The sequence below is a fragment of the Canis lupus genome, chromosome 1 (genome assembly GCF_048164855.1).
Source record: "Canis lupus baileyi chromosome 1, mCanLup2.hap1, whole genome shotgun sequence".
In the NCBI taxonomy this organism is placed as follows: domain Eukaryota; kingdom Metazoa; phylum Chordata; class Mammalia; order Carnivora; family Canidae; genus Canis; species Canis lupus.
In genome coordinates this window covers 13,366,795-13,388,241 of record NC_132838.1, presented here as the reverse complement: position 1 = coordinate 13,388,241, position 21,447 = coordinate 13,366,795, and positions in this window count along the sequence as shown.

Genomic DNA, 21,447 nt, shown 5'->3' with positions numbered 1-21,447 from the left:
CTTTAAAGGAAAGATGAGCAATGTCAGAAAAAAAACCTGAAAAATGATATAACTATTCTGGTTGATAGTACAGATCATGAATAAATCATGTACTGCAAGGGAAGCATGAAAATAGGTTGGTATCTAGGACATTGAATGCTGAATTCGTAGGGAAAAAATATGTACACATATTGTCCCTTGCATTACCCACAGTAGTAAATGGAACTGATCTATTGAAATTGTTGACTTCTGCTGGACTCTAATAGGATTATCTTGTTTTCTGAAGGATAGATTCATTTATTTGTTGATGTTTTAGAAATTTATTCAGCGTGACTTTAATCAGTGTCTTCCGTTTTAGCCCCAAATGATTGTCTAACAACCTCAGGACACCTTCAGGTGTCCACAGACCTGTTGTGTGATTTACTCAAACCAAGACTTGCTCTCAATTTTATTATTGAATGTTAATATTTGATAATGACATTCTCTACTTTCTAAATTATTGCATAACCAAGTCTAAGGGATAGACTTCATTTCCTATGGCCCTAAAAGTGTCATTTTAAACATAGAAGTCTTGGAGAAAAGAGTGCAGAAAATTCTTAGGATTGTGATTTGCATCAATCCAAGAGGTTATACTTTTCCTATCCAGTAAGGAGTAAGGCATAGGCAAGAGTCTAAGAGGAAAGTGAGATGAAGATGCTGGCCTACATTCTATATGATACAATAACTAAACACAAAATTCCTTAATTTTATTTGTAATTATGTAATTCCTATAATTTCATAAATTTTGATACTTGTATATATACAAATATATGTAAACAAGTCCAAATTATGAAATTCTTACACCATTTCTATAAGCATATTTCTGTTGATGTCACTTTCTTGTCTTTGATTTGAAGCTTTTCTATGCTTTCCCTTGACTCTCTTTTTTAAGAAACTTATACAGACACCAATTGTCAATGGACTGCATGTTCATGTTGAATAAAATGAAAGCAAGGGCTGTAATCATTTTCATGACTGCTGTAGCTTATTATAATAGAGCTGTGAAGATGTAGGGCTTTGTTTTGTTTTGTTTTGTTTGAGAATGTAGGGTTTTTGACATAATAGATGAAAGTTGAATTAATGCCAGGGCTTGGTTTGAAGCCATGCCTTCTTTCTTTATTTCATATTCTGGCTTGGGAAACTCCAAAAACTAAGCTTCTACATCTTGTTCTTAAACACTCAATTCAGTACCCTTAATTCAAAGACAAAAGAAGAGGAAGAAGAAGAAGAAGAAGAAGAAGAAGAAGAAGTAGAAGAAGAAGAAGAAGAAGAAGAAGAAGAAAAGAAGAGGAAGAAGATCCCAAGTGTTTGCTGGATTTGTAGATTCTTTAGAATCTACTCCTAATTTGGAGTCAGGTCAGTGATCATTTTGTAGGAGAGCATAACAACATCAATTTGGGGTTTGGTGTTGAACCTTCAGTTAATAAATGATCTAAAACAGAAAGTCATTAGTAATATACCGTTCTTCTGGAGAAAAACTTTCCTTTGTACACTTGGTGTTACTTCTGAATTTAAAAGGCAGAATCAGAATTCATATTTTTAGTATCACAGTAAAGTTAACATACAGTTTTATATTAGCTTCAGATGTACAATATAGTGATTCAGCAATTCTGTACATTTCTCAGTGCTCATCAAAATAAGTGCATCTTAATCCCCTTCACCTGTTTCACCCATCCTCCCACCTACCTCCCTTCTGGTAGACATCAGTTTGCTCTCTATTGTTAAGAGTCTGTTTTTGGTTTGTCTCTTTTTTCCTTTGTTCATTCGCTTTGTTTCTTAAATTCCACATATGAGTGAAATCATATGGTATTTGTCTTTTTTGACTGACATATTTCACTTAGCATTAAATTCTCTAGATCCATCCATGTTGAAAATGGCAAGATTTAATTTTTTATGGCTGAGTAAAATTCCAGCGTGTGTGTGTGTGTGTGTGTGTGTGTATGTGTATCACATCTTCTTTATTCATTCATCTATCAATGGACATTGGGCTGCATCCATAATTTGGCTATTGTAAATAATGCTGCAATACACGTAGGGGTGCATATATCCTTTCTAATTCGTGTTTTCATATTCTTTGGGTAAATACCCAGTAGTGCAATTACTGGATCATATGACAATTCTGTTTTTAATTTTTTGAAGAGCCGTTTTCCACAGTGCACTAGTTTGCATTTACATTAACAGTATACAAGGGTTCCTTTTTCTCTACATTCTCACCAACACTTGTTTCTTGTGTTTTTTATTTTAACCATTCTGAAAGGTGCAGAAGGATATCTCATTGTAGTTTGGATTTATATTTCCCTGATGATGAGCAGTGTTGAGCATCTTTTCAAGTCTGTTGGCCATCTGCATGTCTTCTTTGGAGGAATGTCTGTTCATGTCTTCTGCCCATTTTAAATTGCATTATTTGTTTTTCTGGTCTGGTTGTATGTTTCCTTTATATATTTGAATACTAAACCTTTATTGGATATGTCATTTGCAAATATCTTCTCCCATTCAGTAGATTCTCTTTTAGTTTTGTTGATTGCTTCCTATGTTGGCAGAAGGTTCTTTATTTTGATGTACTCCCAATAGTTTATTTTTGCTTTCATTTTATCTTTCTATTGCCTTCCTTTGTGAAGGGATAATAATATAGAATAGAATGGACTGTTAAACATAGTTTTCATCGTCTATGTGTCGAGAACATTTTAGGCAAGCTAGCATTAAACTTAATAATGAAAGACTGGGAGGGAGGAGCAAGATGGCGGAGGAGTAGGGTCTCCAAATCACCTGTCTCCACCAAACTACCTAGAAAACCTTCAAATTATCCTGAAAATCTATGAATTCGGCCAGAGAATTAAAGAGAGACCAGCTGGAATGCTACAGTGAGAAGAGTTCGCGCATCTATCAAGGTAGGAAGACGGGGAAAAAGAAATAAAGGAACAAAGGCCTCCAAGGGGGAGGGGCCCCGCGAGGAGCCGGGCTGAGGCCGGGGCGAGTGTCCCCAGGACAGGAGAGCCCCGTCCCGGAGACGCAGGAGCTGCACCGACCTTCCCGGGCGGAAAGGGGCTCGCAGGGAGGTGGAGCAGGACCCAGGAGGGCGAGGATGCCCTCGGGTTCCCGGGGACACTGACAGAGCAACTGCGCGCCCAGGAGAGTGCGCCGAGCTCCCTAAGGGCTGCAGCGCGCACGGCGGGACCCGGCGGGACCCGGAGCAGCTGAAGGGGCTCGGGGGCGGCTCCGCGGAGGGGGCTGCACGGCCCCGGGAGCAGCTCGGAGGGGCTCGGGCAGAAGAAGAGGCTCCGTGCGGAGGGGGCTGCGCGGTTCCAGGAGCAGCTCGGAGGGGCTCGGGCGGCAGCTCCGCGGAGGGGGTTGCGCGGCCCGGGAGCGCGAATCCACCAGCGCAGGCTCCGGAGCACAGGGCGCCGGGACACAGCCCAGGATCCGGCCTCCCCCCGGACAGGCAGAGGACGGGAGGGCCCAGGACAGCAAGGACGCTCCTGCCCCAGCTGAGCAGAGCAGCGGCCCCGCCCCGGAGCCTCCAGGCCCTGCAGACGGAGTTCCTGCCGGAGCTGAATCCAGGTTTCCAGAGCTGCCCCGCCACTGGGGCTGTTCCTCCTGCGGCCTCACGGGGTAAACAACCCCCACCGAGCCCTGCACCAGGCAGGGGCACAGCAGCTCCCCCAACTGCTAACACCTGAAAATCAGCACAACAGGCCCCTCCCCCAGAACACCAGCTAGACGGACAACTTCCAGGAGAAGCCAAGGGACTTAAAGAACACAGAATCAGAAGATACTCCCCGGTGGTTCTTTTTTTGTTTGTTTGTTTTTGTTTTTGTTTTTGTTTTTGTTTTTGTTTTGTTTTGCTTTTTGATTTGTTTCCTTCCCCCACCCCCTTTTTTTCTCCTTTCTTTTTCTTTCTCTTTTTCTTCTTTTTTTTTTTTTTTTTCGTTTTTTTTTCTTTTTCTTCCCTTTTTTTTTCTCTTTCTCTTTTCTTTCCTTCTTTCTCTCCTCTCTTTTTCTCTTTTTCCCAATACAACTTGCTTTTGGCCACTCTGCACTGAGCAAAATGACTAGAAGGAAAACCTCACCTCAAAAGAAAGAATCAGAAACAGTCCTCTCTCCCACAGAGTTACAAAATCTGGATTACAATTCAATGTCAGAAAGCCAATTCAGAAGCACTATTATACAGCTACTGGTGGCTCTAGAAAAAAGTATAAAGGACTCAAGAGACTTCATGACTGCAGAATTTAGAGCTAATCAGGCAGAAATTAAAAACCAATTGAATGAGATGCAATCCAAACTAGAAGTCCTAACGACGAGGGTTAACGAGGTGGAAGAACGAGTGAGTGACCTAGAAGACAAGTTGACAGCAAAGAGGGAAACTGAGGAAAAAAGAGACAAACAATTAAAAGACCATGAAGATAGATTAAGGGAAATAAACGACAGCCTGAGGAAGAAAAACCTACGTTTAATTGGGGTTCCCGAGGGCGCCGAAAGGGACAGAGGGCCAGAATATGTATTTGAACAAATTCTAGCTGAAAACTTTCCTAATCTGGGAAGGGAAACAGGCATTCAGATCCAGGAAATAGAGAGATCCCCCCCTAAAATCAATAAAAACCGTTCAACACCTCGACATTTAATTGTGAAGCTTGCAAATTCCAAAGATAAGGAGAAGATCCTTAAAGCAGCAAGAGACAAGAAATCCCTGACTTTTATGGGGAGGAGTATTAGGGTAACAGCAGACCTCTCCACAGAGACCTGGCAGGCCAGAAAGGGCTGGCAGGATATATTCAGGGTCCTAAATGAGAAGAACATGCAACCAAGAATACTTTATCCAGCAAGGCTCTCATTCAAAATGGAAGGAGAGATAAAGAGCTTCCAAGACAGGCAGCAACTAAAAGAATATGTGACCTCCAAACCAGCTCTGCAAGAAATTTTAAGGGGGCCTCTTAAAATTCCCCTTTAAGAAGAAGTTCAGTGGAACAGTCCACAAAAACAAAGACTGAATAGATATCATGATGACACTAAACTCATATCTCTCAATAGTAACTCTGAATGTGAACGGGCTTAATGACCCCATCAAAAGGCGCAGGGTTTCAGACTGGATAAAAAAGCAGGACCCATCTATTTGCTGTCTACAAGAGACTCATTTTAGACAGAAGGACACCTACAGCCTGAAAATAAAAGGTTGGAGAACCATTTACCATTCGAATGGTCCTCAAAAGAAAGCAGGGGTAGCCATCCTTATATCAGATAAACTAAAATTTACCCCAAAGACTGTAGTGAGAGATGAAGAGGGACACTATATCATACTTAAAGGATCTATTCAACAAGAGGACTTAACAATCCTCAATATATATGCTCCGAATGTGGGAGCTGCCAAATATATAAATCAATTATTAACCAAAGTGAAGAAATACTTAGATAATAATACACTTATACTTGGTGACTTCAATCTAGCTCTTTCTATACTCGATAGGTCTTCTAAGCAAAACATCTCCAAAGAAACGAGAGCTTTAAATGATACACTGGACCAGATGGATTTCACAGATATCTACAGAACCTTACATCCAAACTCAACTGAATACACATTCTTCTCAAGCGCACATGGAACTTTCTCCAGAATAGACCACATATTGGGTCACAAATCGGGTCTGAACCGATACCAAAAGATTGGGATTGTCCCCTGCATATTCTCGGACCATAATGCCTTGAAATTAGAACTAAATCACAACAAGAAGTTTGGAAGGACCTCAAACACATGGAGGTTAAGGACCATCCTGCTAAAAGATAAAAGGGTCAACCAGGAAATTAAGGAAGAATTAAAAAGATTCATGGAAACTAATGAGAATGAAGATACAACCGTTCAAAATCTTTGGGATGCAGCGAAAGCTGTCCTAAGGGGGAAATACATCGCAATACAAGCATCCATTCAAAAACTGGAAAGAACTCAAATACAAAAGCTAACCTTACACATAAAGGAGCTAGAGAAAAAACAGCAAATAGATCCTACACCCAAGAGAAGAAGGGAGCTAATAAAGATTCGAGCAGAACTCAACGAAATCGAGACCAGAAGAACTGTGGAACAGATCAACAGAACCAGGAGTTGGTTCTTTGAAAGAATTAATAAGATAGATAAACCATTAGCCAGCCTTATTAAAAAGAAGAGAGAGAAGACTCAAATTAATAAAATCATGAATGAGAAAGGAGAGATCACTACCAACACCAAGGAAATACAAACGATTTTAAAAACATATTATGAACAGCTATACGCCAATAAATTAGGCAATCTAGAAGAAATGGACGCATTCCTGGAAAGCCACAAACTACCAAAACTGGAACAGGAAGAAATAGAAAACCTGAACAGGCCAATAACCAGGGAGGAAATTGAAGCAGTCATCAAAAACCTCCCAAGACACAAGAGTCCAGGGCCAGATGGCTTCCCAGGAGAATTTTATCAAACGTTTAAAGAAGAAATCATACCTATTCTCCTAAAGCTGTTTGGAAAGATAGAAAGAGATGGAGTACTTCCAAATTCGTTCTATGAAGCCAGCATCACCTTAATTCCAAAGCCAGACAAAGACCCCGCCAAAAAGGAGAATTACAGACCAATATCCCTGATGAACATGGATGCAAAAATTCTCAACAAGATACTGGCCAATAGGATCCAACAGTACATTAAGAAAATTATTCACCATGACCAAGTAGGATTTATCCCTGGGACACAAGGCTGGTTCAACACCCGTAAAACAATCAATGTGATTCATCATATCAGCAAGAGAAAAACCAAGAACCATATGATCCTCTCATTGGATGCAGAGAAAGCATTTGACAAAATACAGCATCCATTCCTGATCAAAACTCTTCAGAGTGTAGGGATAGAGGGAACATTCCTCGACATCTTAAAAGCCATCTATGAAAAGCCCACAGCAAATATCATTCTCAATGGGGAAGCACTGGGAGCCTTTCCCCTAAGATCAGGAACAAGACAGGGATGTCCACTCTCACCACTGCTATTCAACATAGTACTGGAAGTCCTAGCCTCAGCAATCAGACAACAAAAAGACATTAAAGGCATTCAAATTGGCAAAGAAGAAGTCAAACTCTCCCTCTTCGCCGATGACATGATACTCTACATAGAAAACCCAAAAGTCTCCACCCCAAGATTGCTAGAACTCATACAGCAATTCGGTAGCGTGGCAGGATACAAAATCAATGCCCAGAAGTCAGTGGCATTTCTATACACTAACAATGAGACTGAAGAAAGAGAAATTAAGGAGTCAATCCCATTTACAATTGCACCCAAAAGCATAAGATACCTAGGAATAAACCTCACCAAAGATGTAAAGGATCTATACCCTCAAAACTATAGAACACTTCTGAAAGAAATTGAGGAAGACACAAAGAGATGGAAAAATATTCCATGCTCATGGATTGGCAGAATTAATATTGTGAAAATGTCAATGTTACCCAGGGCAATATACACGTTTAATGCAATCCCTATCAAAATACCATGGACTTTCTTCAGAGAGTTAGAACAAATTATTTTAAGATTTGTGTGGAATCAGAAAAGACCCCGAATAGCCAGGGGAATTTTAAAAAAGAAAACCATATCTGGGGGCATCACAATGCCAGATTTCAGGTTGTACTACAAAGCTGTGGTCATCAAGACAGTGTGGTACTGGCACAAAAACAGACACATAGATCAGTGGAACAGAATAGAGAATCCAGAAGTGGACCCTGAACTTTATGGGCAACTAATATTCGATAAAGGAGGAAAGACTATCCATTGGAAGAAAGACAGTCTCTTCAATAAATGGTGCTGGGAAAATTGGACATCCACATGCAGAAGAATGAAACTAGACCACTCTCTTTCACCATACACAAAGATAAACTCAAAATGGATGAAAGATCTAAATGTGAGACAAGATTCCATCAAAATCCTAGAGAAGAACACAGGCAACACCCTTTTTGAACTCGGCCATAGTAACTTCTTGCAAGATACATCCACGAAGGCAAAAGAAACAAAAGCAAAAATGAACTATTGGGACTTCATCAAGATAAGAAGCTTTTGCACAGCAAAGGATACAGTCAACAAAACTCAAAGACAACCTACAGAATGGGAGAAGATATTTGCAAATGACATATCAGATAAAGGGCTAGTTTCCAAGATCTATAAAGAACTTATTAAACTCAACACCAAAGAAACAAACAATCCAATCATGAAATGGGCAAAAGACATGAACAGAAATCTCACAGAAGAAGACATAGACATGGCCAACATGCACATGAGAAAATGCTCTGCATCACTTGCCATCAGGGAAATACAAATCAAAACCACAATGAGATACCACCTCACACCAGTGAGAATGGGGAAAATTAACAAGGCAGGAAACAACAAATGTTGGAGAGGATGTGGAAAAAAGGGAACCCTCTTACACTGTTGGTGGGAATGTGAACTGGTGCAGCCACTGTGGAAAACTGTGTGGAGGTTCCTCAAACAGTTAAAAATATACCTGCCCTACGACCCAGCAATTGCACTGTTGGGGATTTACCCCAAAGATACAAATGCAATGAAACGCTGGGACACCTGCACCCCGATGTTTCTAGCAGCAATGGCCACGATAGCCAAACTGTGGAAGGAGCCTCGGTGTCCAACGAAAGATGAATGGATAAAGAAGATGTGGTTTATGTATACAATGGAATATTACTCAGCTATTAGAAATGACAAATACCCACCATTTGCTTCAACGTGGATGGAACTGGAGGGTATTATGCTGAGTGAAGTAAGTCAGTCGGAGAAGGACAAACATTATATGTTCTCATTCATTTGGGGAATATAAATAATAGTGAAAGGGAAAATAAGGGAAGGGAGAAGAAATGTGTGGGAAATATCAGAAAGGGAGACAGAACATAAAGACTGCTAACTCTGGGAAACGAACTAGGGGTGGTAGAAGGGGAGGAGGGCGGGGGTGGGAGTGAATGGGTGACGGGCACTGGGTGTTATTCTGTATGTTAGTAAATTGAACACCAATAAAAAAAAAAAAAAAGTTTTAAAAAAAAAAAAAAAAAAAAAAAAAAAAAAAAAAAAAAAAATGAAAGACTGAAAATTTCCCCTGATAGGTATCAGGAACAAGATAAGGATCTTCATTATTGCCATTTTTATTTAACATACTGGAGGTTTTGCCAAGACAATTACCCAAGTAAAAAGATAAGATTAAAAAAAAAGATAAGACTATAAAATATAAAATCAATATAAAATCAATAATATTTTTATACATTTAAGCAAACAATCCCCAAATAACAATAGCAAATAACAAATTTTGTTTCCAATGTGGAGCAATTGGAACTCCTATAAATTGCTGGTGGAGATGAATAATAGTGTGGTCACTTTGGAAATAGTGACAGTTCCTCAGAAGGTGAAATATTGAGTTAACTTGTGATTCAGTGATTCTACCCTTAAACATGGATACAGAGAGTTGAAACATAGGTCCAGACAGACTTGGACTCATTCATTTGTGCATGTTTACAGCAGCATTATTTTTAATTATGAAAACCAAAACAAAACTGAAAACTCTTCAAAGAGGAGCATATGCATACAATGGAATTTTGTCCGTCTTAAAAAGGAATAGTTATGACACATGCTACAACATGGATAAGACTTGGAAATTTTTATTCTTCTTGAAAGAAACCAGGTACAAAGGCTACATATTGTTTAATTCCATTTATTTTCTATATTTCAATTAGGCTAATCCATAGAGACAGAAAATTAGGAGTTGTTGCCAGGGTTTGAGGGAAGGGGAATATAAAGTGACTGCTAATGTGTATGGGATACCTTTTTGAGTGAAAATCTGTTCTGAATTTAGATGATAGTTATGAATGCGCAATTCAGTGAATATACTAAAAATCACTGAATTGGGGATCCCTGGGTGGTGCAGCAGTTTAGCACCTGCCTTCGACTCAGGGCATGATCCGGGAGTCCTGGGATTGAGTCCCACATTGGGATCCCTGCATGGGGCCTGCTTCTCCCTCTGCCTGTGTCTCTGCCTCTCTCTCTCTCTCCATGTCTCTCATGAATAAATAAATAAATAAATAAATAAATAAATAAATAAATAATAAAATCACTAAATTTTACACTTTAAAATGTCAATTTTACAGTATTGAAATTATAGTTTAATGAAGCTATTAAAATGATAAGAATGAAATTATATCATCATTTTATAGCTCAAGACATATAATAGGAAGTGCACATTATCACTTATGAGGTACTCTTGGTAAATTTGTTTAATCTGAACTTAAACTAACTTTTAGGATTGATTTACTATAGTTTACAGAAAATGTAGAGGACAGAGGAATAAGTTAAAGTACCTCACAATGAAACAAAGAGAAAAATCAAGAATACAGAACATTCGTATAGGCAACTGGTCTGATCTGTCCAAATAGTCATTGCCATTGGGATAAAATCTGATGGCAAATATTGTAAAGTTCTAGGTGAAAGAACTAGAGACACAATAATCAAATTGCTACCTGTGAATTTTTATTGTTACCTGGTTCAAAAAATAGTCAAAAATATATTTTGGAGACAAATAGGAGAATGTGAATATGAACTGGAAAATGTATTGTATTAAAGAATTATTACTTTAAGGATTTTAGGTACTACAATGCTTTATGGTTCAGGAGGAGGATGACTTTTTTCCTAGTATTTGGGTATGAAATAATGTGATATCTGCATTGCTTTCAGATGGTTTAGCAAGATGATTTGATTCATGGATAGATGGGTGGGGGGATGAATGGATGGATAGATGTAGAGAGAGAAATATAGAAACACACATACATTTGTTGACTCTAGTCCTGGAACTTGGATTATGGTATAATTCTCTCCAATTTTCAGCATGCTTGAAAACTTTCAAATTTGTAAAGCAAATACAAAAGAAAAAAAAAGATGCTTTAAATTGGCCTCTTTAGTAGCAAAATCCAAGACAGGGATTTTTGAGCAAGTGATCTATTTAGGAAGTGACCTCATGAAAAATATATGAGAGAACAATGGAAGCAAGATAGGAATATGAAAAAAAAAAAAAAAAACAGTAAGGAAGGATTTGATTTCAGGTGAATTCTGTCCCCGACCTGATATTGCCAAGCACTCTGAAGCATAAATTGCAACACTCATCACCACCTTGAAGCAGGGGAACAGTGCATTTATACCCGTCTCACCAGTTATTGGCTGTGGGCTTCCAGGATTAGGGAGCAGCATAATAATCCAGTCTAACGGTTCTCTTTGCCCAGTGGTACTTCTCAAGAGAAATTTACAGGTGGAAGCTGTTATGAACAGCACCTGCAACAATTTTGGAATGTATTATGCTTCCAACCAAGGTATGTATTCCACAGTAAATAACCAAAAAAATGGACAAAATATATGAAACTGGGTATTTCACTCATTGAAAACAGGCACTAGAGAACTATGATTCCAGAGAGAAGGAAAACCAATAAAGTGATCACTATATATGCATAGCCTACTGTATGGAGATGGTTTCTAGACAGAAGTGCAGAGATGGGGGAGTCAGAGCTCAGTGGTCCAAATACAAAGACCAAGAATGGAGTTTTAACACTATTAGACATTGTTAATATGGTTTGAACATGCATATATCGAAAATCTCCTATACAGAATCTGCTATGTGCTGCAAAAACACAAGAGATTTTTTAAAAAGCAAATATTCTCTTTAACCTACATTTTAAAAAATTTCTAGACTATTTGGATTCCCCTTCCCATTAACAGAAGAGAACTTTAACATCTGCCCACATCCAGATCTCAGTCATTGTTTATATAAACTACTGCTTTACATTCAGATCAGTTTAATTAGATTGCTGGTTTTATGTTTGTTTTCTTTCCAGAATATTTTGATATCCAATCACAGAACAGCCATCCCATCCTCTCCTGCTCCATCTCAGAATCTTTTGATTAGAGGTTGTAAAGCAACTTCTTCAGAACTAAGAGGTGTAAGATAGAAGGGTATAGAAAATAAAGATTTTCTTCCTTTTATTTTTTTATTTATTTATTTTTGTTTTTTTTAATTTTCTTCCTTTTAATGAAGCTGAATAAGACTTATTTATTGCCTTTTTCAAATCTAGGACTATCAAAAGTACAGTATCAACACAAAAGGCTTTAAAGACTTGACAGTTGGTATATATAGTACACAAGTATATGGCAGGATGAGTAGTAATAAACTAACAAGTACAAAAGCATGTGCAGTAATGTGTTGACTTGAACAATACCAAAATTACATATGGCAAAAGTTATATATGGATTAATGTGATGGGAACTTGAGAAGACATCCCCGTAGAAGACATTGAACTAGTTCTTTGCAACTACAAAGAAAGCTGAAAACATGAAAATACACCGTGTGTGTGTGTGTGTGTGTGTGTGTGTGTGTGTGTGTGTAATGGCAAAGTTGACCCTATGCAAGTAGTTGATGAGAAACTGGGGAACAATACCACAATGCATAAAATATTTTCCATCTTCTGAGAAATATTTAATGATTTCACAGCACATGAATATAACTGAAGAGAAAACTTCTACCAATTTGAACATATAAATATTTGATTTCATAGCTCTGACTCATCACTATATTATTTAGAAAATTATGCCTTTTGGTCATCAAACTGAAAAATATATAGATTGACCCTAATAAACTTAAGGGCTAATGATTTTAAAGTGGCTATTTGCTTTTCCTATAAGAAAGCATGGACTGAGAAAGATAAATACCATATGACTTCACTCGTATGTGGAGTCTAAAAAGCAAAACAAATGAATAAACAAACAAAAAGCAGAATCGTACCTACAGATACAAAGAACAAACTGATAGTTGCCAGAGGGCATTGGGGTTGTGATGATGGGTGATGATGGGTCAAGGGGAGTGGGAGGTCCAGGCTTCCAGTTATGGAATGAATACAGGGATGGAAGGTACAGCAGAGGGAACATAGTTAATGATATTGTAATAGTGTTATATGGTGACAGATAGTAATTATACTTTTGTGAGCACAGCATAACATATAGAGATGCTGAATCATTATGTTGTATATCTGAAACTAATGTAACATTGTGTTTCAAATGTATCCAAATAAATACTTTTAAAAAGACTATAGAAACAATGAGTTAATAACATACATTCTTACTAAAATTTCCTGATGAAACACTGAGTAATCATTACTTCGAGTAATCATTACTCTTAGTAATTATTCTGCTTGAGAAATTGTAATTTTTCAAAGAGAAAAATGATATCACATTATCTCCAAAGAAGATTGGCATTAAATGTTTGCTGCAACATTCAAAGCTCACATATCAATAAAATGGTATTAATATGCTATTCAGTGCATCATATAGCAAACGTGGATTTCATAATTCAGAATCTACTGAAGTTATGCGACTGAATGGAATATGATCTATTCATCTATTTCATCTTTTTCAAGATTTTCAATAATTTCATCTTTTTCGAGATGAAATTATTGGATCATCTTGTAATAGTGGTTTTTGAAAATAGGGTCTCAGCGGTTAAACAACTTGCTTAAAACCACAGTCATTCCTAGTCAAGTCAGAGTTCAAATTTGGACCTTGGGACCAAAGATCTTATCTGCTTCTACTCTTCCACCCTTCTTCCTCAAGTTGTATGGGTGTGGCTGTCCCCAGAATTAATACAATTCTCACTAGATATTTCCCTCTCCCAGTCCTGAGAAGTTAATTTGAGCTACTGGAAATGGCAGGGACAAATCTCTTGCCTTCCAATAAAAAGAAGTGGAGATTGATATTACATTTCTGGGCCTGAAATAAATGTAATAATATAATAATAATTAAGTTGAAATAAACAACTCTTTAAATAACTGAATTTCACTAAGCCAGAACGCTAAAAAAAATTGTTGCCCAGTCCCAAATCTTACAACTTCCCTAAGAATCCTGAATAAATATATACATATATGAATATATATATATATATATATATATTCACTGTTCAACTCAAATAAATGTTCTTTTTCTTCATTGATAATGTACAAACTATTCAAGCCATATTTGATAAGGTTAGTTTTAAGGACACTATATATCTTAAGTGGTACACTTCACATTGAAAACCTGGAAAATGATTATTTACAAAAACATATAAAAAGGAATTACATTTTTTTGTAATACTGTACCTACCCCTGAATAAACTGCCTTGATAAATGTATTTGACTTATGTGTTTGCTTGTTTGTGAGTTGAATAAAGTTACGTGTCACAAACATGTTAATTATCTTGATAGCTAAATCACCACTTTAAACGTATCTAAAATCATGTTAATTAAAACTTGACTATTCAGGATGCTGTTAATTTCACGAAGTATAGGTTTAATTTACTATCAACAAGTTTGGTTCATTCATGTCTAAATAAGAACACTTGTGAAAAAGTACTACCATGTAAGATGCTAGGTTCTTTGTTACAGAACACATGCATAAGCAGGACTTATCTCTTTCTTTATTTTAGAAAATGCAATTATGCAAATATTTTTGAAGATTTGTCATCTTTATTTTGTATCTATGTTACCAGTAGGGAAGATGTAGACACACGTTTAGCTTTGAGGTAGAGTGAAAGGGGTAACAGCTGGTTCTAAAAGCGTTCTGTAGCCTCAGGGAGTCCTAAGGCTTTTAGCTTTGGTCCATTCACCTTGTAACATGAATTTAGGAAATTATTCAGAGAATACCTATATCAAATTCAAGATAAATGAAACTCTGGTTTAGGAATACACACCAGACCAAGCATTGCACCTGCTGGTCAGTATCGTTTATTAAATATTGAGAACAAGTAGGGATGGGAGAGCTGCCTGGAAGATCGGGCAAGTCTTCTATACTCTAGGGACTGTGTTAAGGACCTACCATGCACACCTGTGAGTATATATGACTAATTAGATTTAAACACTAACAGGACTCGAGCCCTGAGCTGGAATTGTTGACACAGGTTCAGTGACAATGAAACTGTCATATTTCTCATGACCAAGCACATTCCAAATTCCAAATGACTTGAGCATCAGAAGATGGGCCTAGGATTTAGATGCTTCCTGTTGTGATATTTCAAGATGTGCCATGGTGTTTTCTGTCCTCCATTCTGTCTTATAAGCAAATATATTTGTTGCTCCGTGTAGCCTGTTGTACCTTATCAATGTGATTGTAAACCTGGATCCAGATCATCTAATAAACCAGAATTGGTATTTCAGGAGGATAATTTCCCCCTATGTATCAAAATAATCACCTGATATCTTCCTGTTGAAAGAAGATATCTTGTTGAACATTCTGTTCATACCATGACTCCATTTTGGCTACTCCTTACTCTCCCTTTCCTCCAGACTTTCATGCAAAATCATATACATGTATGCCCATGCTCTGGAACACACCTATGATTTGGAGTCAACTAAAAAAGAGTCGTATTCAATGTGTTTTGTAATCAATGCCTTTGGAAAAAGTAGTGACGTTCAAACTCCAATGGTCCTCACAATCAGCAGAAGTATGTTTTCAGTTATGTGGCCACATCCTACCTTATTTGGTAGATTATTACTCAGTGGAATATGTGTGAGGACAATGAAGTGCTTTTCTAACAAACCCTCTCTGTGATTCCGATAAAGACTCAAAATGCATGAAATTTCTTTCTTAATTTTCTAGTTTACTCTTTTTAAGTGGAATAACTTAAGGATTTTGGGGAAAAAGAAAAAAGAAAAACACATGAGATGATGTCCAGGTACATTACTATTTTCTAGGAGGTGTATCAGGATTCCTTAATTATCACAAGGTGGCTTTTATGGGGGTTCCTGGGTGGTGCAGTCAGTTGAGTACCTACTCTTGGTTTTGTCTTTCTCCTTTGTAAGTGTGTTGATTTGATCATCTGTGTTTAGAATTTGTTTGCATCTTGTCTGTCCATCTCTCTCTAACTCTCTATCTGAGCAAGAAGGAGGAGGTTCAGAGTGGGGAATGTTGTCGGGAGGCAAAGGACAGTTAGTTGCTTGAAGAAAGAAAAGAAGAATATCTAAATACTTGGTAGGCATGAAGTGTACTCTGTCCCCAACAACAGAAAATAATTATGTTGAAATAAATCATTTTTGATGAAAATCTGTTGAATTACTGGAAATTCCCATAGTTGGGAATCACTGGGGAGAAGATGAGGGGCCACTACTTATAATTGTTTGATATAATATATACACACACAACTCCACATACACCTAACCCAGCAAACCACCTGGCAGAAGAAGGCGTTACTAATCATCATCTAATGGATGAGATACCTAGGGCTCCAGGTACCTAAGTAAGTTGCTTGAGGTTATGCAGCTAGTTAGTGCTGGAACTGAGTTAAAAAAACAGGTCTTCTTGGCTCCACACCCATTCTTCAACATTATGATATACTCTTCCTAGAGATAGAAACAGATAATCTCAGTCTCATTATTGACAGAGAAATTAAAAACAAAAAAAAACAAAAAAAACAGTACCAGACATAGAACCATATTATTGTTTAGGGACCCAAATGATATCTTAAAATGAGATCACTGTAGCTGAGATAACCTCAATGAGTTTCTCTTCTCTTCTTTTTTTTTTTTTTTAAATTTATGATAGTCACAGAGAGAGAGAGAGAGAGAGAGAGAGAGGCAGAGACACAGGTAGAGGGAGAAGCAGTCTCCATGCACCGGGAGCCCAACGTGGGATTTGATCCCGGGTCTCCAGGATCACGCCCTGGGCCAAAGGCAGGCGCTAAACCACTGCGCCACCCAGGGATCCCAGTTTCTCTTCTTTTACACAAGAAAAGTACATAAAATAATTAAAGAACATGAGTGGAATAATATTTTCCATCAATGTCTTGTAAAAGTAAGACCTGCATAAACAATTTCAATGTCACACTGTACATAATAGAAATAAATATTTTGGGGTGCTGGAAAGAGGAAAAATCTAAAAACTACCTGTGGCTGTCAAGAATATTTGACAAAGGAAGTACTGTTTCAGATGGGTATACAAGGAAAGGTAGGAATTTGTTAGTTGTAGGAAAGGGGGAGTCATTTCCTTGCTTATGCAAGAAAAATGACATACTCTAGTGATACAACTAAGTCCAAAGATTGTGCACATTTTGAGGATACATTGACCTTTACAAGTCATTTAAATTACTCTACATTTCTAGGGGCTTATGTAACTTTTGAACCATGAAATCAAAATGATTAACAGTTTGCAAGAATTGGTTAACATCTCCAAAGTAAGGGAGAGGTTATTTTTCATTTATCAGCTTGGTTCATCAAAATGGATCCTGGCCTTTCAGAGACCACTTCATGGTTTGTCCTCTCTCCTGCTGATCTATGTTGCCTGATACTAAATTTTAGGAGACACTCAAAAAAGATTAATTAAATTAGCTGAAGGCCTTTGCAAAGCCACATTGGGGGCAATTTAATTTTTCCTGTTTAGCTGATTGAGAAAAGAAATCCGGGCACAACTCTGTAAAATACTGTTTTAATTAGATCCAAAGAGGAATGTAGCCTTGGTTTCTTACTCAAGTTCCTTAATTATGAAAATTAATTTTAAAAACCATAGTAACTTTGTTTTATGTTTTATGAAAGTGAAAATGATTGTGAAATGATTTTGCATCGTCCATGAGAAAAAATATAACAGGTTAAATTTTGCTTATTTTATCACTTTTTGATCAGTAACAGTCTCAGAGCAAAACCAAGTCATTTTCAGGAGCTCCTCCAATAAAAAAAATTCAGAAAAAAATTCACATCTCAAAGTGTTACTTTCCAAAGCAAGAAAGGGGAGCCACCTGATGGCTACGTAACCAAATGAAATTCTGAAGAAATACATGAGCATATTTTTTGCAAATACTATAGTTTGGTCTTTTTTCTAGTGTCTATTTGTTCTTTAGTATTAGTAATACAAATCAATAATAAATGCAGTGCTAAAATTATAAACATTTCTCACATCTCTTCAACTGTCATAGTAAATTGTCTTTTCTTAGTGAGATAGACTTGTGCTTTGGCAATTTGTACTTTCTTATTCCAATGAATAACAAAGAAATGTAGATCCATTTGCCTGATAAGTCACAAAATTAGCTAGTTTTATGGTTTCTATATGTAAAATTGACTTAACATTATAATCATGAATTTAGAACATCTTCAGCCTATCAATGCCCTGTGATGAAATAAAATATTGGCTTGAATTCATCTATATGCACTATATAGCCAGCCCAATTCTTTGAACAGAGTCAGTAACTCTTGCCATTGATTGAGACATCAAATATGATGGCCAATCAGCATATTACAAAACCAAAAATGGCACATTCAAATAGAGAGACATAGACGAAAGAGAGAGAGATTTCCAAAATTTACACATATAAACTCACATATTCTCTCTCCTTTCACACACACATACATATATAACAAATATATATGTACCCATACTCTAGTTTCACTTCCTACACTCCAGTTTGCATTGCAGGAATAGTACATGAGTCTACTGCTTAATTAGATACACTTATGAAATTCACAGGAGACACAGGTACATAGCTACCTAGCTACATATAGGTATAGATACAAACATAGATTTTGTATTAGCTACTTGAACTTGTTTTAAATAATGGGTTTTTATTATTTCTCAGATGTTAATTTCTTATACTTTTTAATAAATTTACCCACCATTTCATATTTATAGTTATAACAAAGCCCTATCAAAATAAAGGATAATTAAAATGTGTTTCATTTTAACTTGATCTTAAATGTTGAAAATCAAGATCTGGCATATAGTTTAACAGCCAATTCTGTAGAAAGATCATGGAATTTGGAGTTATAACTAGATTGAACATTTGCTTCATCACTTAAAGCCCACATAACCTATAAAAGTTAATTAACAAAGATGCAATATTCATGGCTATAAAAGGGTAACACACTTACCTCACACTCTATAACTATTACCTAACATTTGACTACTTAGTACTACTTACTCTTAATTTATCTTCCAATTCTTATATTGAATGTATATTTATATCTACAGATAGCATTTATGTTTTGCTAAAGAGAAAAAAATCATTTTTTGTTTTGCTTTTCGAATAGTTTATCTCAATTTCTTTTTCTTTTTTTTAAATGAGGTTAAATTGGTATATAGCATTATATTAGTTTCATTTATACAACATAGTAATTTGATATTTGCCTATATGACAAAGTGATCACCACAAGTCTGGTTATCATCCGTCACCAGACAGTTGACCCACTTCATTTTTTTGCCACACCCAACATCTTTCACCTCTGATAACCATCAATCTATTCTCTGTATCTATGAGTTTTGTTTTTTATTTATCTTGTTTTGTAAATCCCACCTATAGGTGAAATTCAACAGTATTTGTCTTTTTTTCTGTCTGACTTATTTTATTTAGCATAATGCCCTCTAGGTCCATCCATGTCTCAGGTCATAAGATCCCATTCATTTCATGGCTGAGTATTATTCTATTGTGTATGTATGCCACAACTTTTTTAAATAAAGATTTTATTTATTTATTAATGAGAGACACAGAAAGAGAAAGAGGCAGAGACACAGGCAAAGGGAGAAGCAGGCTCCATGTAAGGAGCTCCTTGTGGGACTCAATCCCGGATCCCAGGATCACGCCCTGAGTGAAGACAGACGCTCAACCGCTGAGCCACCCAGGTGTCCCTGTATGCCACATCTTTATCCATTTTCAAATGCATTCATCCATCAGTGGACAATCAAGTTGTTTCCATATCTTGGCTATTGTAGAAAATGTTACAATTAACAAATCATTCCCGTATCTTTTCCAATTAGTGTTTTCATTTTCTACAGATGGATTCCCAAGAAGTGGAATAACTAGATCTTATGGTAGTTTTATTTTCAATTTTTTGAGAAACCTCCATACTGTTTTCCATAGTGTTTGCAGCAATTTACATTCCCACCAACAGTGCACATGGATTCCCTTTTCTCCACAACCTCCTCAACACTTGCTGTTCCTTTTCTTTTGTATAATGGCCATCCTAAGAGATTCGACATGATATCCAAGTGTGGTTTTGATTTGCATTTCTCTGATGATCAGTGATGATGAGCATCTTTTCATGTGTCTGTTAGCTACTTCTATGTCTTCTTTGAAAATTTTTCTATTGAGGTCCTCTGCCTATTTTTTAATCAGATTGTTTATTTTTTAGTTACTGAATTGTACGAATTTTTCATATATTTAGAATATTAGCCCGTCATTGGATATATATATATATATATATATATGGTTTTACACACTAATTGACTTAACATTATTATTTTTTTTAAGGATTTTATTTATTTATTCATGAGAGACACACAGAAACAGAGAGGCAAAGACACAGGCAGAGGGAGAAGCAGGTTCCATCAGGGAGCCCGACATGGGACTCGATCCCTGGGCTCCAGGATCGGGCCCTGGGCTGAAGGAGGCGCTAAACTGCTGAGCCACCCAGGCTGCCCAGATATATTATTTGTAAATATCTTCTCCCACTCTGTTCGTTGCCTTTTTATTTTGTTAATGGTTTCCTTTGTTGTGCAGAAGCTTTAAAAAAAAATCCATCCATCCATCTATCATCTATCTATCTATCTATCTATCTATCTATCTATCTATCTATCTATCATCTATCTATCATCTATCTATTTTTAGTTTTTTAAGTTTTTGCTTAAATTCCAGTTATGTAGCATGCAGTTAAATACTAGTTTCAGGTGTACAATATAGTGATTCAATATTTCATGCATCACCTATTGCTGTGCAGAAGCTTTTTAAATTTGATGTATTCCCATTTGTTCATTTCTGCTTTTGTTACCATGACCTTTGGAGTCAGATCCAAAATACTGGATTGCCAAGTATGATCTTAAGGAGCTTATCATACATGTTTTCTTCTAGGAGTTTTATAGTTTCTAGTATTACATTCAAGTAATTAATACATTTGAATAACTTTCATGTGTAGTTTAGATAGTGGTTGAGTTTCTTTTATTTGCGTGTGGCTGTCCAGTTTTCATAGCATCATTTATTGAAGAGACTATTCTTTCCACATTGTGTAGTCTTGCCTCCTTGGTCATAATTAATTGACTATATACTTGTGGGTTTATTTCTGGATTTTCTCTTATGTTTTATTGATCTATATGTCTATTTCATGCCAATTTCATACTGTTTCATATCACCCTGGCTTTGTAGTATAGTTTGAAATTAGGGTCCATGACATCTCCAATTTTGTCCTTGTTTCCCAAATTGCCTTGGCTACTCAGGGTCTTTTGTGGCTCAGTATAGCTTTTAGAATTATTTGGTCTAGTTATGTAAAAAATGCTACCAGAACTTTGACAGGGTTGCATTGAATTTGTAGATTGCTTTGGGATAACATGGACATTTAACAATGTTAATGCTTCAGTCCACGAGCATGGTATATCTTTCCATTTATTTGTATTTTCTTCAA